The sequence below is a fragment of the Leopardus geoffroyi genome, chromosome D4 (genome assembly GCF_018350155.1).
Source record: "Leopardus geoffroyi isolate Oge1 chromosome D4, O.geoffroyi_Oge1_pat1.0, whole genome shotgun sequence".
Lineage (NCBI taxonomy): Eukaryota > Metazoa > Chordata > Mammalia > Carnivora > Felidae > Leopardus > Leopardus geoffroyi.
In genome coordinates, this window is record NC_059342.1 from 50,099,230 (window position 1) to 50,123,877 (window position 24,648).

At 40.9% G+C, this 24,648-nt stretch overlaps 1 long non-coding RNA gene across 3 annotated transcripts; it reads left to right on the forward strand.

Moving 5' to 3' along the window:
* The first annotated feature begins 1,348 nt into the window (after positions 1-1,348).
* On the forward strand, positions 1,349-19,452 carry LOC123593038. Of its 3 annotated transcripts, none has more exons than XR_006710071.1 (2): positions 1,349-5,968; positions 16,965-19,452. It is a non-coding gene; the product is annotated as an uncharacterized LOC123593038 (long non-coding RNA). The 3 variants fall into 3 exon arrangements; XR_006710073.1 differs by lacking the exon at positions 1,349-5,968 and adding an exon at positions 5,975-8,831; XR_006710072.1 differs by lacking the exon at positions 1,349-5,968 and adding an exon at positions 8,842-10,176.
* Positions 19,453-24,648: the final 5,196 nt, after the last annotated feature.

Below are 24,648 nucleotides of genomic sequence, written 5' to 3' on the forward strand. Positions count from 1 at the left end.
ACCTCAAAATGGGCATGTGAAACCCAAGCTAGTGAATAAAGTCACTGAGAATATTCCATCTGGTCATGGAAATAAGCACACTCAAAACAAAATGTGACTTTGGGTACCACACATTCTTAGGAACTGCTCTTCCTTAACACAAGCTTATGCCTATTAATTTTTTTTATTTAGTAAGTTATTCAGTGAGTGCTGGAGGTGGGAAGAGTTTGGGACATGCTTTATCACCCAGCATCCATTTCTTAGACCACTGGTTTCCAAAACTGTGCTGGGAAGACCTAAAACAAGTTAGTCTTCATTTAACTGTATTGTATTATTGGTCTCCTGCCAACAACCACAATAAAACCACTCCAATCTCATTCACAGAGAAAAAAGTCTCTTAAAGTTTCTAACCCAGAATGTCAACCAAAGGACGTTGCTGTCTGGCCTTCTGTAAGGTTATTTCTAACAGTGAAAGACTTCAAAAACAAAGCCTCTATGCCTCTATCCAACCTTTAAGCCCATACCCAAACAGATCCACACTCTACCTTTGCTATATTGCCAACTACTTTCCCACGATATCGCTATTTGTTCTATATACCATAGGGCAAAAGTCTGTCTCAGACCCCACAACTGTGGAGTTAGTTCTAAGCTTGGTAATTTTTGTGCCTCCCACCCACTTCCATCGGCTATGCTTAAAATGCAGAAAAGGGCAGGAAACCCCAAAGCAGGATTTTTAATATAGCAAAAGACAGCTAAAGAGGAGGAGAGACACATTCATACCAACCCTCCCAGGTGGACGCATTGATCCTTCCTACAGGCATATTCACACAAAGGTGTATATGCTACAATTGTATTTCATCAATATCAGCAGTAGTTATAAATTACTTCCTAGAGTTATTCAAAATACACCCCTTTGCCCTAGCTATGAAAGTGAATGGATAAAATACAAATAGAACAATTAAATTCCATCCCTTCTGCAACCCAGTGTAAAATGCACATAAAGAAAATTAGAAAAAATATTCACTAGGGAAAAGCAATCCCAAAAGGTCAGCTGCAACAGAATATTCATACAGCTATTATTTAACACAAATTTAAGGTTAGGAAGAGCATCCAAATGTTGTACTGAACTAAATCAACTCCTTTCTCTCTACCTGGAAACGAAGTAAAGCAAAACAGGAAAATGTTTCTTCCTAATACAGGATAGCTAGTTTTTTAAATCCTGTGCCATTTTGGGGAACCTGGGTGGCTCAGTCAGTTAGGGATCCGACTTCAGCTCAGGTCATGATCTCAGTGGGTTCCAGCCCCACGTCAGGCTCTGTGCTGACAGCTTGGAGCCTGGAGCCTGCTTCAGATTCCGTGTCTCCCTCTCTCTCTGCCCCTCCCCCACCCATGCTCTGTGTGTCTCTCTCTCAAAAATTAAAATTAAACATTAAAGAAAAATTAAAACCTTGTGCCATTTTTTGTAGACACACAGCATGTAATACACAAATGGAATCACTCTTTAAGCTCTTTTCATCAGACACGACACTACATTATCTTTTTAAATTCCTGTTTCTCTACTGCTATGAAGTTTTATACAGTCATGATGGTCATTTTTATTCTGACCTTGAGTTCACTAGGAGGCCAAGAATAAAGGCCAGAAAAATATCACATGGGAAAGGTGGACCATCTAAACAACATGATATATGATGTTTCTTCACATAACTGGAGGATGTAAATAAAGGCTAATCTTCTTCCTATCCATTCTTGTTCTTCTTGTTCTGTTTAGAGAAATGCTTTTCAGAAAACACTACAAAAGGAGTGTCTCTCTCTCTCTTTCTCTCTCTCTCTCTCTCTCTCACACACACACACACACACACACACACACACACACACAAAGTTCACACAATTTAAGTCCATATCCAAAGACATGTGACCTCCACAAAAAGATACACAGCCCCATATACAATGTTAAACTTCTTCCAAAACCTGGAATTTCTGCCCAAGGTTAGGGTCAGTCTTTGAGAAAACAGTATTTCTTAGTGATCCAGAACCATGTGTAAAATTAAGTTGAAAAAGGGGACAAAGCAGTTTCTGAATCAGAATATGGCAGAAATACTAAAAGGGGTACATCAGGACACAGGTAATATGCTCTTTCTCAGGAATAAGACTCAGTCAGCAGCAGGGTGGACCTGATAAGGGAAGCCAGAATATGGGAGCCAGACCAGCTGTGGGAAGAAAACACAATATAAGAATTTCCCAGCTATATGCAGTACTCAGAGACATAATCATAAGACAGGCCCAGTGTCCAGCCACAGGTGAATGAGCCAGCATGAGGGCGGAGCATTGCACCATGGGAGACTGGCAGCCTGGGCAGCAAGGGGAGCACACTCAGCTACGGCATCTGAGGCCCAGGGTCAAGACTCCCACACATACACCAAGGATGTAAGAAGATCCTGGCAGATCATATGGTGATGGGGAACATTAAGGGTACACAAAGATAAGGAAACAAATCAGTAACCTGTTATTGCAATGTGGACACAAGGATAAGTAATGAGAGGAACACAATGAGTCATCTACTATGAGCAGTAGCTGACTTGGGGCTCGGCTATTAACTGTGAACTCCAAAAAACTAAGTAGTTCCAGGCTTAACCCCCATGGCTGAAGGGCAATGAAGAGGGTACTAAAATAATGACTGCATAATTAATAGTATTGTCCACTGAAAATGCCCAGATCATAAGAGTCACTAGGAGGGTCCCCCATATGCACATTTTTAATGTTTATATGCAATAAATATTCCTTGAAAGCCTTCTCTGTATCAGATGCTATGCTGGTGCTGTATATTCAATCCTGAACATGACACAAGCCCTACTTTGAGAGTCTAATGACAGAGGGTGCTGGGACTCTTTCATTCCTGTTGTATCTCTATTGTGACCTTCATAACACCAGCTCCCATTACTGTCTTAAGAGGTAGGACTTTTTAGACCTGATTGTCCTTTAGGAAGGAGGGAAGGAATCTCTAAACCAAACCCTAATCTCAGCTCCTTCTCTTGAGTAAGAGCTCTGATGGAGGGTAAGTGAGCGGCAACTAACCCCAAAGTGAAGGCAGCCATTACCTAATCTCAGTCATCACCGTTTGGGGCAGCCTGAAGCCCTGTCAGGATGAGGAATGTCCTAACAGGTCTCCCAGATGGAAAGCAGCACAGGCTGTCAAGGGCCAGTTAGTTATAAACTGGTTACCACATCAAGACAGAGTAAGCACACAAGACTGACCAGGACTGGGTCAAGAACACTGAGTAAGTCATGTGCTCATCATCCTGGGAAAGATGGCTTCACGGAGGATGGCTGAGAAGGAAGAAGAGCTCAGAAAGATCTGCTTCTTCAGAAAGGCAAAAAGCCATGTGGATTGTTCAAGTGAGGTCTTGACAGTTGGGCCTTTCTCCCTCTGTGGAACCTCTTTAGGCCTAAAGATTCTAAACCAACTGCAGTGAGGCCCCTTAAGAAGGAGCCCTTCTCAGCAAAGACCTGCCTCCACTGTTGATATCAGAGTTGGGAAACTATGATCTCTGGGCATACTAGTCACTTGTGTGATGTGGCAGCTAATCAGCTGGTCCTCCTTCAGGAGGAGACTGAGGGTTAGGGCTGAGATACATACTTCCCATATATTCTGCTCTCACTTTGGCTGTTGAAAATTTGGAGGACAGAGCTAAACACCTGAAATAAATTGTATAGCAGGAATCCCAGAGGAGGAGACATTTGGGGCCAGGATGGGGATGGGAAGAAACATATAACATCCTCCCTGACCCCTTCAGATGTTCACAGAAGCAGAAGTTCAAAATACTCTCTTAATCCACTGTGCACACATTCATGTAGTGTAACTTAAAAGCTAATAGATTTGCTTTCCTTGGTTCCTTATTCTAAGTTTGGAAAAGCAAATATCAAAAATGAGATTTCTAATGATTTTTTTTACTAAAATGTAATTTTATCTTCTTGTCAGCTTTTTTTTTTTTTACTTGACTACTACTTTTGAAATAATCCGGACATTGATTTACATTTGATCATCATCTCCAGTTTTAAGTTTCCCTCATGTTACTGTTTGCCATCAGCCAGGTCCCTTTCAACAACATACTTGTAGTCACAGAGGAGTTTATTGGCCAGTAAAAAAATACTCTTCGAAAGTACATTCAAACCACCTCCAATCCATATTATGTTTCAGATTTCCTAAACTTGGGGGTGAAATTTTTTCTGAAGGTCAAAAGTTATCATAAAAACTGAAGCCATGTTAAGATTACAAAGCTGGTTGGTTCCTGTGCTCTAGGACTTGCCAGAGAGATTCATGATCCGATCCAGTTTGAAATCTGAAGTGAAGGAATGCCACACCCAAATGAGCTTTCTTCTCTCTGTTGTCCCCATACAGAAAGAGGTCAATTTCTCTGCAATTCTTAGCACTTCAATCTATGAAATCATGGGGTTTATTTCCAGGGTACTAATAAAACCAGTACTTTAAGGGAAGGCTGTTTCCAACAAGACTATATGAAAACTTTCTACAAATAGGCCAATGTCTTCATTGTTCAGAGCACTACTGATTCATTTCTGTCTCAGGGCCTTTGCTGTCTATTCCCATGATATGGGATGCCTCTGCCCTGGTCTCCTGCTGAGACCAAACTCTATTTCAACCTTCAAGGCCTAGCTTAAGATGCACCTTCTCCCAAAAAAATTCTCTTGGTCTTTATCAACCTGCCCTCCCCCTCGTCTCCACCCCTAACCTGCTCAAATATATTTCTTGTGGCAGGTGATATCCCATGACATAGCATTCAGTACAGAAAAGGGCTAGAAGTACAGTAAGACAGCTTGACTGAGGAGGTCTCAGACTCCTGACAATGGAAGTATGGCCAGGTGCAGCTTAGTTCATGTAGTTTGGGGAAAAACAGACCTGCCCAGGACTGAATCCTCACTCTGACACTTACTAGCTATGTAGCCTCAGGCAGATTACTTTCCTTCCCTGGGCTGCAGTGTCCCTTTCAAAAATGCTATGGGGTTGCTTCCAGGCTAAAACTGGTTTAGGTGACGACCAATTTCCTAAACATTGGAGCTACAAAGATGAGTAAGGTAAAGCCCTGATCTTGAAAAAGAGCTCAGAGTCTACAGACAAGCTATTTGCAATAGTTTCAGGCTCTTTGAGGGAAACAGTTAAGAGGTGTCATGGGAATAGTAAACTGAAAGCAGCAGGGAGTAGGGGAGAAACTGTGGAGTCTGAAGTGATACCAGAATTGCAGATCTGTGCTGAAAGCTGGAAAAGAGTGACAGTAGTAGGAATGGAAGTGGAAGGAAGGAATGGAGGAAAGGAAGATGAGAGACATTCCAAGTAGAGCAAAATTACAGGCCTTGGCGCATTTCAGACTTAAGAGGATAGAGGAGATTGGTGACGAATCTTGACCAAATTTCTAGCTAAGGAGACAGACACAGGCACCAATAGAAATGGAGTTAACTGGTTTGGGTAGTGGAAGAGATCAACCTCTGCAGACAACAGATATGTCTCACAAACAACTGATGCCAATCTTGAAGTCCAACAGCTTCTTTTTTCACAAGCCTACTGAGTCCTCTTCCTCACCCCACCTCCATCCCACTTGATTTTACTGAGAAAGTTCACTGGTACGTTGAACAACTAGCTTTGCGAGACCTAGGCAAACAGCATGAACAACTAATAAGAAGTACACTCCCCATGCATCTTTTTTATTGGCTCTACTTGACTTTTAAAGTTAAAATGACATTAGCCTAGGATAGCCCAGGTGTCTCTTGACCATTCCTCCAATATTACAAATATCCAACTATCCTCTGAAGCTGCCCGTGTAGAGCAAGGCAGTCTGGTCCGTTACAATTGGAGGATGGTACTTCCACATTCTGAACCAGTAACTGTCACCCAGGACCAGCCAGAACCTGCTTTCTGTGGAACCCCCAACCTCCTCCTTTCCACCTCAGACACTGAGCATGCTCACTGCAGATTAAGAAGGTGATTCCTCATATAGTCCCTAGTTTATAGAGATCAAAAACAAAAATGTAATGCATGCCTTTCCTTTGATCCAACAATTATAGAAATGTATACTAAGGAAATAATCAGAAGTGCACATAAATAAATGGCTGCAAAGATATCTTTTGAGGTATCCCTTTGGATTGGGGGGGGGACAGAAAATGCAGGGACATTCTGAATGCAAAACAATAAGGGAGTATTTCAATAAGTTGCCACATATCCACAGAAGGGAATATTATACAGAATTTAAAATATTATAAAGACATTTTAATGGCATGGGAAAATATTTAAAATACATTTTAATTAGCAAAAAGAGAACTACATATAACTCTGTTCTCAATTTTGTAACATACCCCGCCACACACACACATGCCTTATATACATAAACACAAACACATACATACACACACATAGCCAAAGAAAAATAACCTGGGAGGTTATTACTATTATCTCTAAGTGGAGATGACTAAATAATTTTAAATGATTTTTATTTTCTTCTTTGTACTTTTCTGTATTTTCCAATTATCTTTGAAATCTTTTGTAATCAAGAAAAAAAATTCTCAAAATAAAGGGAAATGGGCCATGAAATAGGCCATGACTTGAAGGGAAGAAACCTGTAGAGATGATATGTAAGTCATGGAGCATTTATTCCTTCCATACCTCAGGGGATATTTTTTTCTTTCCTGAACACTGAGATGGCCAGTCTTTCCATCTCTTACCATAAAATGCCTGACAGCTTAGATTTCAAAGCTTTTCTTTAAAGCTCAGAGCTTCTCTCAATAAGACCTATATTCCTCCATGCCTAGGCAATAAATGGCCACAAGAATCTACTAGGTATTTGGAAACAATCATTTCTCTTTTCTTTATATTGACTGGATTAACTTTTGCCAAGAGACAAATGATCTGCCTGGATCACTCAGTTCCTTATTCTTTGATTTAATTAGGGATTAGATGGTAATAGACTGGAAATAAATTCTCTTTTCATTGACCTAAATTAACTTGGCTTTTGAAATATGGCATAGGCTCAACAATTATCTCAAAGGAAAAAATACATATATAATAACCCATTACATGCAGGAAACTGTACCAATCCAACCACTTAAACATGTCTCATTAACACCATCTGTAATAAATACTCCCAACTCTTTGAGTAATGGAAGCCATTTCTGTCCATAAGTTATAGGAATAAGGAAAGGTGGTGGGAAGGAATTCCCTTCCCAACAAGTATTTTTGGGTAGGAATCTATTTTTGTAGCAAGATCATTTGTTGGCCAAGTCTTGTTTCTTGTTTGACAGACCTACTTCCCACCATGTGCCTCTGTCCTCTACAGTATAGCTTCCACACAGTGATGGGATTTCTCTCCCTAAAACCCTCCATTTAGTATATTCATCTCTCCTCACAACTTACATTTTTATAGAAAATTGTGGTTTGCAAAGGCTTTCACACAAAAGATGTTATGTGATCTTTACAAAAACTCTAGAAGACAAGAATTTTACAGATGAAGAAACTAAGTTCAGAGAGATTGTTACTTGTCCAGATACTCCTGCTAGTAAGAAGTGGTTATCAGATGAAAACTTCCATTTTCTAACATGTGATTGACTGAGTGTTTCATCTGTCAATAATCCTGATAATGCCAAGTTGTCTTGATGTTGAGTTTTAAGACATTTTTCTCATCCATATGCATTTAACCACTTCCACACTGCCTCTCGATAATGATTAGTGTGTATGCTGTGTACCCTAATCTCAAATTCATTTTAATGAAAATCATTCTTGGAGGATGGCACAAAGGACATTACCTAGAACAAGCCAGCGTGTAGACATTCAACCCATTAAAGCCGTCTGGGTAAGATGTACTTCATTCGCCAGAACTGTTGGATAACCTAGGGAGCTTAAGGTACCTGATCTTGTCTCCAGACATAGCCTTTGCTCTCCCAGGCCTTTTTTCTTTTCTGAGTTCTGACTCTGGTATGGCCCTTACTGACATAGTTGGTATGATCTCCTGCAGCAGGTAACTTGCTATCCTGTAACATGCTATTTTTAGATTTGTAATAATCTCCCCACACCCCACTCACTTACTCCATGTTTTGCCCACATCCTACTACATGCACACATACACACAAAGACATGCCCTAGACTATATAGTTGCCCTGAGAGGAGATACAGGTCTTACTCTTCTTACTGTATCTTCCTATTGCCAATAGATGCCTAAAATTTTTTGCTATGTTAAATTGATCACTATATTTTTAAATTAGAGTGTCTACTAGAAAGTACAGCTATGCAATTATAATTGTGTATTTTATGACCCACTCTTTCCCTACCTGCCTCTATTTCCTTTTTCTTACACCACAAATCCTTTCATTTATTTTAATACCTTTCAGCAAATAACTTTATATTTTATTTCATGGCATGGTGATCATAAGGCCTCTAACTTATTTCAGCCTAAGACTCTAACATTTGAATTAGCCTGGGAAAAGTTTGGGAAATCACTATTTATTCTATGCTTCTCATTCAATTTCTCTAGGCAAAATATCCTCTACTCTTTAAAAAGTGTATTCACTTCTAAATGAGGATACAGATTTCATTTTTCGAGGTCAAACTAGCCCAATTCAATATTCTTTGTTGTTGTGCTCAATTATAAAATGGAAAGATTGGAAGAAAATACAATTTTATTATATAACATAATAACACGAGCTAGGCTAAAAATATTGTTTACCATGTCCTGATCATGTTTTCAAGATTTTTTTTAAACAGCTTGACAATATTTAATTTTGTTAGTAGAACGCGTGGTCTGGATTATTTCTTTTTTGAAATATGGATGGATCTGGTAACTAAGGCATCTTAGAAGGTGAGTATTACATTTAAAGTCATGTTGTAGGACTAGGGAAACAATCTCTTTGACATAGGACCCCATATTTTAGATACCACCATACAGGGTTGGTTGGGGACAACTTCAAGAGGGATGCTAGCATGTGTGTTCCCCCCTAATACACACTCACTCACTATCTCTAGGTAGAATGAGATTCTTTAACAAAACATGGATAAAGCACTTAATGCAAACTGTAAAATGTTTAGCCTATAATTTTCATTAATTACTGCCTCCAATACAGAGTGCTGCTGGGAAATTAAAACGTAAAAGCAATGCTTTTTTTTCCTTGTATTTATTGAGCAAGGAAAAGAAATGGAACAATAAGAGATACACTAAGGAAAAGTTAGTTCCCTGTTCGTAATATATTAAAGGCAGTATTTTAAGCATGCTTCCTCATTCCTTGTGGGCCAGTCCTTTCCCTGAACACAGAATAAGCACAGCCCGCACTTCCATAAATATTCTCTAGCTTTCACCAATAGCCCCCACATATCTCGGCCTATTCTGCCACAGCCTTTCTTTTAAAATAGCTAAATTCATTAGGGATTTTGGGAGGAAGTCATGTCACATTGAGACAAGTGAGTTTATGGTTTCCAAAAATAAAACAAAGTATGGACGAATGTGTTGGCAATGGAGAAAGGGTTATCTGCGGTACGAGATTTCCAAGGTCTGAGCCTGAAAACTATGAACTCTAAGTATACTCTGATTGCCACCCAGGAAAATCCATCTTTTCCCCTGTGTTTCACTGATACTCTAAAATTGAAGTATTGTATAGACAAAAAAATACTGAGTTCTATGAAGTAAAGGGATTATATAATTAACAGTGCTTGAGAAATTATTATTACATTCTACCCCTCCCCCAAATCACGGATCCCAGGCATTTCTATGCCCAGTTCCCCTTAGTAACTTTACCACTTGCTGTTCACATCTTCTAAACTCTCTGCCTAGTTTTACTCCTGGCCATGACTGATGTTATTTCTTTGTCCTGGAGGCAAAGAGCCATGTTACATATTCCTTTAAACTTCTACACCATTTTGGGGCCCTGCAATTTTTTTTTTATAAGAATCTCCCAAGTTTCTTCATTTTTTGCCTCATTGTGACCTCTTCTTGGATTCATGATCTTTTCCAACCCTACAGAGGGAGCTGCCTCCTTCCTTAGCATCCATGTGTCAGTTTTGGTTTTTGTTTGTTGGTAATACTACCTTTTGCTCAATGTTCCTTGACGTCTCCTTGTGAAGAGAATACACAGAGCCCAGACAAGCTTCTACTGCTGTACAAATGGTTTCAAAATCTGAAAGATCTGGATTCAAATTATGGTTCTAAAACTGTAAGCAACCTGAATAGGCTTTCTGAACTCCACTGTCCTCATCTTTGGAATGGGAATCCCAGTATGTACTTCACAGTACTGATGTGAGGGTTCAATGAGATTGCACCTGTAAAAATATCAATATACTTCTTGGCATCTCCTGAGTGCCTTCCACAACACTTCTTCTGCCCTCACAAGTTTTTAATTAAATATTATATCTGACCACACATTTCAGGAGTTAAGTCACTCATGCTTCCTATAACTCTTTGGAAATTGCTCAGAACGTACTATTGGTCTCCTCTAACTTCATCTCATTTATACATTTCATGCAGATTGTAAATCTATTCTAACTGTTGGTTAAGACTCAAGATGTTGCTTACCACAGCAAAGAAAATCATTTCTGGGTTTTAAATACTCTCTTCTTTTTTCTTCTTTTCCTAAAGTTCGGTTAAGTGCAAACATTTCAAACTTGAATTCAGCACTTTTCCCAAGTAAGGCAATCAGGATATACCAATACCAATTTGGCATACCCATACACAATGTGATATTCAATATAAAAAGTGGGTTATAAGAAGCAAAGAATCAGAAATTGTAATAAAGTAGAGGAGGGGGAAAAATTCTAATGGCATTCAGGACCAAAATTGAGCTGTCCGAATCTATTGTTTATATGTGGGCTTAATTTCACCAGAACTGCTTGCTCAGCTTAACATAAATCCAGGAGGAAAAAATCCACTTTCACATGAAGAAATATGAACTGGAATTCATAGATACAGCAAGAAAAAAAGTTCAGCTCTCATCCGTCTACATGAGCAAAATTATTTCACTAATGCTCCTTCTGATTCATGGTTTCTACTTTGTGACAGTTTTAGATGGAGACCACATAAACTAAAAGGTCTCTTTTGTACCAGAAGAGAACAAGCAGTGTGCTCTTCAGATTAGGCTGAAGGATGATGCCTGAGTCACCAGTGTATCCAAAGATGGGATGCTACAAGTTTTGCAAGTCTGCCCCTGAACACCAGCCCTCCCTGGGTGGGGCAGAACCAATATATTTAGAGATCTCTGCAAAGAAAGCAGGGAGTGTGCAAATTCTTTCTGATAGGTGCTGTGTATCACTCTAGATCTTTTGAGTTGTCAATTCAGGAAATACAAATATGCTTCAGTGAGGCAAGGCATTCAAAAGGGATGCTGGACATCATCCTCCCCACATCCTGCCTTTCACTTTTCCACCCACCTTCTCTGAAAGTTCAAACTATTCAAAAAATTAATACACTTCTAATGCTACAGTAATCTTCAGTGAGCTGGAATACATGTTCTTAGACTGAGAAAGGCTGCCTCAGACCGGGAACAAATTTTCCCAAATGTCAACACCCAATAGAATTCCCAGGAGAAAATATGGGGAGATTATTTCCTCCCAGAGCAGCTATTTCCTTAGAATGTCCTATTGAAATGTTCTTTGTGGGGCGCCTGGGTGGCTCAGTCAATTGAGCATTCAACTTCAGCTCAGATCATGATCTCGCAGTTTGTAAGTTCGAGTCCCACGTCAGGCTCTGTGCTGACAGCTCGGAACCTGGAGCTTGCTTCGGATTCTATGTCTCCCTCTCTCTCTGCCCCTCCCCTGCTCACATTCTGTCTCCCTCTCTCTCTCTCTCTCAAAAATAAATAAAGATTTAAAAATTTAAAAGGGGCGCCTGGGTGGCTCAGTTGGTTAAGCGTCCGACTTCAGCTCAGGTCACGATCTCACGGTCCGTGAGTTCGAGCCCCGTTGTCGGGCTCTGGGCTGATGATGGCCCAGAGCCTGGAGCCTGCTTCCGATTCTGTGTCTCCCTCTCTCTCTGACCCTCCCCCGTTCATGCTCTGTCTCTCTCTGTCTCAAAAATAAATAAACGTTAAAAAAAAATTAAAAAATAATAATAATAATAAAAATAAAAAAATAAAAATTAAAAAAAAAAAAGAAATGTTCTTTGTTACTGTGAGCCATAGCCTGCTAATGATCTGGGCTAGCACTATGGGTTTTGCCCTATTGAGCTGTAGAAAAGAAGTTTCTTTGTTCCCTATCACAACTCTTGAAAGTCTTGAAGTCTCCTCTTAGATTTTTGTGTTCTTTATTAAACAAGACATCTTCATTCTTTACACCAAATCTGTTCAAAAAACATCACAGTTCTGCCATGACTACCAAAAGATAGTAATGATATCTTAAGTAGCACCAAGGAAATCTATCTGTAGGGAACAGACAGACCTAATCCCTTCTTCTTTGTAAATAGCGGTTTCCAGTGCACCTGAAATGTAGACTCATTTGTGGATGTCCAACAAGAACACAAATACTAGAAATACTCTCCAAAAGAATCAACTTTCATGGAGTTAAGCTTTATCCCCATTGGCAGATATCCAAAAAGGAAACTTGATGTTCTTACTTGATAGCCACACCTTCAGAATATAAAGCTGTTCTTCGGGTCAGATAAGTCAGTTGGATTTTTAAGTGGGGTCTACAAAGGAATTCAGCACAGTGAAAGACCTAGATCTATCAAGGGTGAACTTAAAGCACAGAGCTATACATTAATGCAACTGTTGTAAACTAATGGTTTCCCATAAAGCGTGATAAATTGTAGAGTGGCATCATAGATTCTGCAGCCAGATGTGCTATGTATTCATGTGATAATGGAAGATGAATGTTTGCTGCATATATCATCCTGAATTTGGTTCTTTGTGAACAATTTTTCCCTTTGTTTTTGAATTTATCAAAGCCAAAGTACCTAATCCATTCTTCAAGTGAAGAAACAGAGTTGGAATTATTATTGACTGATTTTGTTTTTTTACAAATGGTTAGGCTTTTCTTTTTGTATTCGATAAGTCAAGATAGACTGCAGTGTTACCTAAACCAAAAAGAGATAAAATGGAGATTTCAGATACTGACATGTAGCTACTAAAAAAGCAAAGAGAGGGCTTGCTTCTTGAAAACAAGTTGGTGCATTAATTTTCCACAAAGTTCCCATCAGATGTCATCAAATTCAACGCACTGTGCAGATGGGAAAGACTGACTATTGAAACAATTAACTATTGTGAGTCATTTCCTCAATCTGCTTTTGTTTTAGCCAATATGTCAAGTGGTGACAGACACTGTTAAATTTCACAAGCTCTACTGTCTTCTTGGAAACGGCATAATACAATTGACATAGCTCAGCTTGATAAATCTGCCAAACTAATGGTGGGGCCTCTTTCCTTCTACTTTTCAATGCCAAAATCTAAAGATATTATGTAGAACCTATTCTACATGAAGAACACAAAGTCCATTTTATCCTCTCTGAATACTCCCATTTAATCACCTGCTGGCTCTTAGTTTCCCAATCCTTTTGAATTGGCACTAAAATGAATATGATAAAAATTTTATATATTCAGTCTCCACTATCTCAGAAAAATGCTGTCATGGATGCTGAATTTTCCTGAAGTTTGCCACTTGCTTCAGCTTGGTCTGAAAGTCTATTACTTTAGATGACCTAATTCACCACTTAACACTTCAGGTGACTTTTAGACAATCAAAAGCTATTTGTCCTAATCTAACTAAAACATTTTCTAATCTTAGAGGTATGACTTTACTATTTGTATGCACCATGTCACTTGCAGGTCTAAGGAAAGTAGGGGGAAACCGTTGTGTTGTCCCATGATGGTCTTGCTCCAATCAGGAAAAAGATCTCTAGGCATCTCTTGCACAAGATTCAAATTCACTAACCATTCCTTTATAACTCCTTCATTCGTATGGCACAGTAGCTCACCACCTTCTAGAAGGCAGCTCTGACTGTCTGTCTCTAGGGGAAAGTACAGTGAGTCCTCAGAAACTCAGGTAAGCCAGAAGCCAGGCCATACCTCACTCCCTAACACTAGGGAGATTGCAACTAGCTGCAGTGGCCAGTGGTTAAGGCATTATTTAACAGGAATGACCAGTCAACTAATATCTGACAAAGGAGTCAAGAATACACAATGGAGAAAGGATAGTCTTTTCAATAAATGCTGTTAGGAAAATTGGATGATCACATGCAGAAAAATGAAATTGGATCCCTACCTTACACCATTCACAAAAATTAAGTAGAAATGAAATGAACACTGAAACATAGACCTGAAACAGCAAGACTCCTAGAAGAAAACATAAGGAAGAACCTCTTTGACATCGGTCTTGGCAATGATTTTTTGGATATGACACCAAAAGCACAAGGAACAAAAGCAAAAATCAATAAATGGCAGTACACCAAATTAAAAACCTTCTGCACAGCAAAGGAAACAATCAACAAAATGAAAAGGCAGCCTATGGGGGCGCCTGGGTGGCTCAGTCAGTTAAGCGGCCGACTTCGGATCAGGTCACTATCTCACCATCTGTGAGTTCGAGCCCCGAGTCAGGCTCTGTGCTGACAGCTCAGAGCCTGAAGCCTGTTTCAGATTCTGTGTCTCCCTCTCTCTCTGTCCCTCCCCTGTTCGTGCTCTGTCTCTCTCTGTCTCAAAAATAAATAAATGTTAAAAAAAATTTTTTTTTTAAAAAGGCAGCCTATAGAATGGGAGAAAATGCTTGCAAACCACATATCTGATACTTAATATACAAAATATATAAATCATACAATAGCAAAAAAAAACAAACAAACAATCCAATTTAAAAATAAACAAGGAGGGGCGCCTGGGTGGCGCAGTCGGTTAAGCGTCCAACTTCAGCCAGGTCACGATCTCGCGGTCCGTGAGTTCGAGCCCCGCGTCAGGCTCTGGGCTGATGGCTCAGAGCCTGGAGCCTGTTTCCGATTCTGTGTCTCCCTCTCTCTCTGCCCCTCCCCCGTTCATGCTCTGTCTCTCTCTGTCCCAAAAATAAACAAATGTTGAAAAATAAATAAATAAAAATAAACAAGGAACCGAATAGATACTGGTCCAAAGAAGACATCCAAGTGGCCAACAGATAACATGAAAAAATACTCAACATCACTCATCATCAGGGAAATGCAAACCAAAACCACAATGAGATATCCTTCACATCTATTAGAAAGGCTGTCATAAAAAAAAAAAAAAAAAAAAACACAAATAACAAGTGTTGGCAAGGATGTGGAGAAAAGGGAAGTCCTGTGCACTGTTGGTGGGAATGTAAATTGGTAGAGCCACTACAGAAAATGGTAAGGAGGTTTCCCCCAAAATTAAAAATACAACTATGATATGATCCATCAATTCCTGTTTGGGATATATATCCAAAGAAAATAAAAACAGGACATTGAAAAGATGTCTGAACTCCCATGTTTACAGCAGCACTATTCACAAAGCCAAGGAAGAGAAACGATCTAAATTATTGTCAATAGATGAATGCATAAAGAAGATGTCACACACACACACACACACACACACACACACACACACACACATAAATTATGTGATGTGACAGAGGGGTGATCATATTGTAATACATAAGTGTATCAAATCAACACATTGTACACCTTAAACTTACACAATGCTATAGATCAATTATATCTCAATAAAGTTGGATAAAATAAGCAAAATGGGTGGCCATTCCAGATAGTTCAAAGGCAACAACTGACCCAGGATTAGACGAACACAGAAGCTAGTATGCAAGCAGAAACCACTAGTTGGGATTATGGCCGTCGTCAGAAAGACTGTCCAAACTCGACAGGACCCCCATCAGCAAAATGCACACAATCACTGACCAACCTCAAATACACTCTCACTATCCCTGGCAGTCCTACCGCATTTCTCTAGTGCATGTACTCTCCATTCTTATAGATGACTTTCACACCTTCCCTCTCTTAAAACCTCTCCCAACACCTTCTTTCCCATCCCTTCTGATGACCTTTCTTCTTCATGTTAAAGAAAAATTGGAGCAACCAGAAAGACAACCTCTGTAGGTTTCTACCGCTGCATCCACCTACCTACCAACTTCTGCACCCATACAGTGTGGTTCCACACCTGGGAACATACTCTCCATGCTCTTACGTAAAGCCAACCCTTCCATCATAGCACTCGGTCTTTTGCCTCCTCGAAGATGGAGAGGTGTCTCCACTCACCCTCTTCTGTATCGCCAAACTTCCCTCTCTACTGTCTCTTCCCTTTTTGTACAAATGTGATCTTAATTCTCCCATCTTTTTTTTTAATGTTTATTTATTTGAGAGACAGAGAGAGAGACAGAGTATGAGAGGGGGAGGGACAGAGAGAGAGGCAGACCCAGAATCTGAAGCAGGCTCCAGGCTCTGAGCTGTCAGCACAGAGCCCGACGTGGGCTCAAACCCACCAACTGCGAGATCATGACCAGGGTCAAAGTCAGCGCTCAACCGATTAAGCCACCCAGGCACCCCTTAATTCTCCCATCTTAAGAAAAAGATGTCTCTTTAGAGACTAAAGAATCCTTATACCAAGGCTAGTGGTTCTCAAACCTAAGTCAATGTAACAGTCTCCTGGGGAGCCTGAATAAGAATATCAGTGCCAGGGGGTCCTGCTCTTCCAGAGATTGAGGTCGTCGGTCTGGATTATGACCTGGGCATTAGAGTTTTGTGCATTTGATGTGACTCTAATGTGCATCCAAGGTAGAGAAGCACTGATCTAATCTAGATTCATCATTAAATGAGGTACCAAAAGTCGAGAGAGGTGCGCAGCAGCTCACCCAAGCCCAGACAAATCATTCGTGGTAAAGCCAAGACAAAAATCCAGCAAAGCTAATTCCCAGTCCAGTGCTCTTTTGACAACATCAGGCAAAATGTCATATACAAAAATGTAATCTCTGGCAAAGAACCATGAATGCCACCATAAGTAATGAACTTGCTAATTGTTCATCTCCACAGAGAATACTGGCCTTTCCGTCTTTGGTCACAAAAGGAGAGCTTAAACAGAGATGCTGAAAAGGCAAGTATAGCAGAGAATGTGAAGAAATCCCCGCCATGGTACCCACAGCAGATGTTTTCGAAGTTTGGGGATGGTGAAGGACCCAGGGGACGGTGCCAAGGAGCAGCACGAGGTGCCGTGTGATAAATGGAGCTCTCTTTCCCATTACAGGAACATAGCAAGTTTCAAGAGCAAATCAGAAACCTAGAATGATTAATTGTGTAGTCTACAACGAGTCCTGTTGTGTTTGTCTATGAATCCCTTTGCTCTGAAGATCAGACACACCAGGTGCAGAGAAACACCTGGCTATGATGAACCCTGTGAGTTTCTTAGTAACCCACTCCAAAAAAAAGGGGAACAGTGGTTTTGTTTACAGGTGAACAGTAGGAAGGGGATCAAAGCTGGTGAGAAAACTGAAATGGTGGAGTAAGAACAAAAGCATCCCTTTAACATCAAGCCAAGCACTGTCATATCTCTGGCTTAGCTTCCTCTTTCTCTATACCTGCTTGGGCATCAATGAGGAACAAAGTATTTTAAGGAAGTCATAACTTCGTTCTTACTTATTCCCACCCACCGATTCCGCGGTCACCTCGCAGTCACCTTTGCATGTGACCTAAGGCAGTTTCAGCTAAGCGTTAGCAGTGAAGAGCATAGCCATTGAGCACACCGGTTTCTGGGCCCAAACCCCACATTTTACTACCCATGTGACACGGCACAAATTATCGAAAGTCTCTGTGCTTCACCATCTGCCCAAATATGATATAACGTTAATAATACCCACCTAGGAATTCTTATCTAAGTAAAGTACACATGAATGTAAGATGCCTGAAACAATCAGTAAATAGTAGCTATTGTTGTTAAACAAGATGGCCAGGGAGATTACTGTTATTTTTCTTTAAAGTGTAACCAGCACGTTAACAATACTGTTTGCATACTAAATGAGTGTGTCAATTACACATAGTTATTGACCCTTCCTTAAAGCTGATGAGGTACACTAATATTTAGTTAGCTAATTTGGTTGAACTGTAGAGGCAGCATGGCTTGGTGGAAAGATCTAGATTCAAATGCCAGCTCTATTGTTCACTAATTGGAAGCCTTAAAAAAAAAAAGAAAGGTGTTTCATCTCTCGATGCCTCATCTGTTCTTTAAAAAGTGAGAAGAAAAATACTTCATTTTCAGGGTGGTAGTAAGAACTAAATGAGAGAATGCAAATGCCTAGTGCATAATAGGTGTCTGTAATAAAGGATCGTTGACAAGACAGCACACATTTACCTTACAGCAATAAAAGTGCTCTCCATTTTTAATACCCTTTAATTGTTTTCATGAATTCATAGCAGCATTCCTCCAAATTAGTCTGAATTTGTTATGTTTTGTCATGTGGTTTAATTCCAAGTACAGCTAAATGACAAGTGACCACGTCAGAATGGTGCTGGGGGAGGGTATCATCTAAAACAGATTAATGTGGATGCAGCTCTTTTAAAAATATCTAGGGGGGAAAACTCTAAAATGTCTCTTGAACACACCTCAAGCTGTTAGAGAGAGGAAGCTTTTACGTTTATCTTTTCTAAGGGTAAACAATTGGGTTTAGATTAATTGAAAACAAGGAGGGGAAAAAAATGCACAGATCTATGTAAAACAGAGAGTGTCTATGACAAGTGTTTCCAAATACGTGGTTTCCAAATATGTAATTGGTACATTACATATCTCTGGCTTCTCTGATTTCTAAAAAGCCATGAAAGTTAAATTAGGTTGATTTATTTCCGAAAGTGGTCATTTGGATTATGTACCAATAATGGGACATCAGTATCCCTGAAAGCAAAAGATTTAAAATACATAAAGATATTTTTATGGCCCGCCGTGCCTATTTCTAAAATACTCTAAATGTGATACTGCCTTAGGCTGGCTTCCTTGGAAGGAGACACTGGGACAACAATTCATGTGCACGTGTGTGTTCCTAAGGAAGGGCTCCCCGTGGGCACCTATTGGGATGAGCTCTGGGTGTTGTATGGAAACCAATTTGACAATAAATTTCACATTAAAAAAAAAGGAAGGGCTCCCCAAAAAAGAACTGGTAAGGAAGAGGGGAAAGCAGGACAGAGAAGGGAAAGAAAGCAAGCAAGGCTTTTTCCATGGAGGACGGCTTTGGACCTGGTTCTGCAGGAGAACTCCGGAGGATTCGTTATGCTTAGAGTGGTCCCAGCTGGAAAAAAGCTGGAGCCTTTCTACAGCTGTGCCTGCTGGTCACTGAGCAGGGTCACTGGGAGATGAGACATGCTTTCCCAGACACTTCCTGCCCTCTGGAGCAACTGCCCAGGGAGAGTCACAGGTGCTGGCCCTTGGAGGTAAAAGCACAAGGACACTGGGGAAAGGCACATCGCAACAGGAAAAAGTAACTTTTCATGGAGCAGGGAGAGGATGAAAAAAATAAAGTCACAGCTTTCCTTTCAATTATTCCAAAGCAATTTTTTTCTTTCATTATACCCCAGTTTTTCTCTTATGAGTGTTATAAATATGAAACATAGCAACAGTTGAGAAATACATGATCTCCTATAAATGGTATTGCATCAATCCAACCTAGATTAGATAAATTAAGCAAGAAGCAAGCTAATGTGTTCACGTAAAAACATTTTATACTGGGGCACCTGCATGGCTCAGTCAGTTAAGCATCCGACCCTTGATTTCGAATCAGGTCATGATCTCATGTTTCATGGGATCCAGCCCCGTGTCCAGTGGCACTGTTAGCACAGAGCCTGATTGAGATTCTCTCTCCCTCCCTCTCTCTCTGTCCCTCCCCCACTCACTGGTGCTCACTCACGCTCTGTCTCAAAATAAATACACATAAAAAAAAGTTTTAGGGGCACCTGGGTGGCTCTGTCGGTTAAATGTCTGACTTCAGCCCAGGTCATGATCTCACAGTTTGTGGGTTTGAGCCCTGCATTGGGCTCAATGCTGACAGCTCAGAGCCTGGAGCCTGCATCAGATTCTGTTTCTCATTCTCTCTCTGCCCCTCCCCTGCTCACGCTCTGTCTCTCAAAAATAAATAAACATTAAAAAATTTTTAAAATACAATTAAAAAAACATTTTATAACAGGGTTAATTCAAAGCATGCATACAAGTAGCTTCATACAAGGGAATTGCTATTAGTTATGATTGTAGGGCAACAAAACTTCACAAGTATAACAGTTACTCCTTATATTAACCTCCTATACATGCACTTTTAAGAACAATCATGTGGTTCTAGTAAACCTTTTTTCCAATGTTATTTTGTTTTGATTACATGTATTAAAATGTAATGTTATACCTGTTGTAACTACAAGTAATAACATCAGGCTTGTATTTTGTATCTTTTTAATTTAATTTTTCTAGTTACTCATTTTTGTTTCATTTGATGATAATGTCAGCCCACAACATTGGAAATTTTAATGAACTTGGTCTGGCACCACAAGCTAGTTTGAGAATCACTGCTCTCCCCCCAGGCTGCCTCCCTGATGCCTGGGAGAGTGAGTGGGGCCTCAGAGGCAGAAGCAGGGCCTAGGAGGAAGGGGGGGGGGGGGGGGGGGGGAGGCACATCTACATTAATAATAATGATACCACAATAAAAACAGCTCTGTCTGAAACACACTAACACATGATTTGAGATAGCATATGAAGTCAACTTCATAAATTATGAATCCTAAGTCAAGATTGCATTTGTTCCATGATGATTTGAACAAGTTTTTCCTCAAGACTGGAACTAAAAGCAAAGACTAAGAAGTAGGGGCGCCATCTTGTGGAGAGATCAACCAACACAGGTCCAGCTATGCCCTCATTCTCCCCACCCCCAACAGCAAGACTTTGCCCTCTCCCCCCTGGCCCCCCACTTTCCCCCACCACCCCTCAGCGCCCCAGCATATTTTTTGGAACTCCAATACTCTTTTCTTTCAAAACCAAGACTCAAGAATAAGAAAAACTTCCCTGCCTGCTCCATTTCCCTTCCCAGCAGGGCTGCATGTGGTAAGATAGGCTTTAAGTCGGCCTCTTTAATCATGGGACATAAAGATTCCACCTGCTCATGGCTGGAGGGAGCCCCTCTGTGGAGTAAAACCCCTTTGTCCCCCCACACACACAGCTGTTTTTCTCCATCTTTTACCTGTCACAGAAAGCTGATGAAGCAGGCAGAAACCTGGGGGCTAGCCCAGGATTAGCTTCACTGTGTGCAACAAATAGATGGTGTATGGGGAGGGCTTTTAAGTCAAGTGCTGCCACAAACAGTACTATTTTGAGGAAATGATGGTTGTAAGGGATTTAGGAAGTCATCTGTCATTTGTTTTCAAGCAACACCGCACAAAGCAGGCTGGACATAAGAATGGCAATCCCATTTTCAATGCCTTTTTTCCAACCATTCCTGGAAACTTAATGTATAAAAATCATTCATATCTAGAAATACATTTTTATATCAAACACATATATCTCAACTTCTGCTTTCGGTACTCAGGGGACATGAAGAGAAAAATTCATAAACACAATCTCCTTTTCAGACTTGAATGATCACTTCATTTACTTTTTCCTAGATTTCTAATTTTTCTAAATTTTTAGTCATAATTTCCAGAGTACCCTTATTAGACTTTGGGTTGTAAATGATAGAAATACAACTCCTATACCCCAAGAATAGAGAAAAGGAAATATGTTGACTCATATAACTTGAATTCTAGGAGGTTTCAGGTACAGCTGGATCCAGGGGCTTAAACAATGCCATTGAGTGTCTTTCTCTCTGCCTCTCAGCTATACTTCCTTTTATATGTGGCTTTATTCTGAAGATAGGCTATCTCCACATGGGAGGGGTAATGACAATCAGCAGGGTAATATTCACATCTCCACCCCTAGCACCTTGACCTCAAAAAGCACAAACTAGTCTTCTATGGTCACTCAAGCAGAGCAGTCTCAGAGAAAACTACTCTGGCCCCATTTGTGTTATATGTCAGTTCCCAGAACCACAAAAGATTGTCACAACAGAACCACACAGGGTGGAGGAGAGGTGGTTCCAAATGGAAAGACCTATAATTTGGGGTAAGACACCGAACACACTCTACTATGTGCCTGGATTGATCTAAGTGTAAGAATCATCCCATGTCCCTGCATTCTTGGCCCCAATTTCTACATTCAGGGACCAGGTTTGGCTTTTGACAGTCATGTTAGTGCAAGGTCATATTGGCATCCACTAGGACCCTTGGATCTCCAATCTGAGCAACAACATGGTAAACATAAATTAAGAAGGGCTCGGGGATGGGGCTCCTGGGTAGCTCAGATGGTTAAGCATCCGACTTCGGCTCAGGTCATTATCTTGTGGTTCGTGAGTTCAAGTCCCACGTCAGGCTCTGTACTGACAGCTCGGAGCCTGGAGCCTGCTTCAGATTCTGTGTCTGCCTCTCTCTCTGCCCTTCCCCTGCTCACACTCTGTCTCTCTCTCTCTCAGAAATAAACATGAAGAAGAAGGAGAAGGAGAAGGCAGCCTTGTATGAATTCTCTAGGAAAAAGCAGGGATTCAAGAAGCCAAAATATCACAATCTGACACCTCTTGGAGCTGGTAGCACAGGCTATAATCCAAAGGAAAGCAGAGTGTCTGACTGTTTTTATCACACACTTCATGATTTACCTCATATATAGTGGAGGTGAAAAATAGGAAGTTTTCACATTTTATGGGGAAAAAATTGAGTAATACAGTAACAATGATAAAAAGATCCCAGAATAGATTTTCTTCTAGCTCTAGATCTGTTCTCATCTTACTGAATGCCTTTAAGCAAATAATTTAGACTTTCTGGTTAAAAAAAAAAAAAAGATAAGAGAAAGAAAAAGGAAATAAAAAACATATGTGGGCAAAATTCTTTGCCAGGATGTCAAAGGGGAGGGCTTTTTTCTGTTGTCCTTATAAATAAGGCCCAAAGCTGACGACCTAAAAAAGCAAGCACTTCACATTCTCAAGAAGATATTCAGCTCGGGATCACCTGCCCCTCCAGGGCTCCCTGTGAGGCAGGGAGACAGACAGGTCAACCACCACCCACACCACCACCCCATCCTTACAGGGCTGAAAGGAAAGGCAAATAAATCTCACGGGTAGTCCAGGCTTTGTGGGGAGCTGTTACTCCCTCCCGGAAGTCACATGAGGGAAACACCAAGAAACGTTTGCAAAGATGGCCCCATCCCACCCCCATTCCCTGTTCCCTTGGAGGGTACAGATGAGCAGTTTCCTTGTTTCTACATGAAGGAGCCCAGGGGCTGGGGGAGGGGTGTGGCAGGAGCCTTAGGTCTGCCCTGACTGGCACTGGGCCAAGTGTTTACAGATGATTAACATAAAAAGTTGCTACTAAACTCACAGTTGTTTATTGTTTGCAATGATAACTAGGAAAATTATGAGTGAAATCATGATGTCCCATGTTAAGCTGCCCACATGTACACTTGTATACATGCACTTGTCTAGATCAGTAAAAAGTCTGAGAAGGGGGTATGGTGAGTGCATCTCAAAAAGGACACTGAGTGCCCTCCAGAGGGCTGTCAGAGTCCAGGGTGACAGCAGAGTCCAGGGTGATGCTGAAAACCTCCTTAAGGAAACCCTTAAAAGCCCAAAGATCATGGTGACAGCAGAGGCCACCGGCATTCGATGGAACTTGATGAAACCACCTGAACCAGGGTCCCACAAAGCCGGATCCCTTCCACTGGTCTCTTGGCAGTCACAAGAAGGGATTTCTACCTCCTTGTCCCTCTTTCCTGTCCCCAGGAGCAGGAGGAAACCAGCTTGACACTGAGATCCGCCAATAGACCTAGAAGCTGTGGCTCCAGGGCCGGAAGTCAGGGTGACAGCAACAGGTGTGGTGCCCTCAGCAGTTTCTATTCAGTCTCTTAGAGCAGCAGGGCTGAACTAAAGAAAGCCCAGTTGAAGGAGCCAGGCTTTGACTTGAGCCTGGGCATGGCAAAGAAATTTCTGAAGCAATCCTGCAGTTTGGCATCTTTTTTGGCCAGAGGCACCCCTCCACATGTACAGGGATCAGTATAGAAGATGGCTCCTGGGCCTATGGCTAGCTGTGTGTTCTTGCGCAAGTTGCCTGAGCTCTCTGAGCCTCAAGTTCCTCGTCATATGATGAAGACCATATTAGTACCCAACTCAGAAGATTGTTCTGAGAATTAAGTAAGTCAAAATGCTCAGAACCATGCCTGGCACACGGGAACTCAGTAGTACCAACTACTTAGTATCACCTGTTCCCCAGAGTGGTTACTCTCATAACTAAAAGAATATGATGGTTTCTGGGATAGATTTAGTTAATGACCACCAAGGACTGAACTATCATTTTGCTATTCTAACTCTATTAAATACTACATATAGGGGCGCCTGGGTGGCGCAGTCGGTTAAGCATCTGACTTCAGCCAGGTCACGATCTCGCGGTCTGTGAGTTCGAGCCCCGCATCGGGCTCTGGGCTGATGGCTCAGAGCCTGGAGCCTGTTTCCAATTCTGTGTCTCCCTCTCTCTCTGCCCCTCCCCCGTTCATGCTCTGTCTCTCTCCCAAAAATAAATAAACGTTGAAAAAAAAATTAAAAAAAAAATACTACATATACTAAATATCTAACTATATTAAATACACAGTTTGGTCTAACCTATTACCAGCTAAATTAGT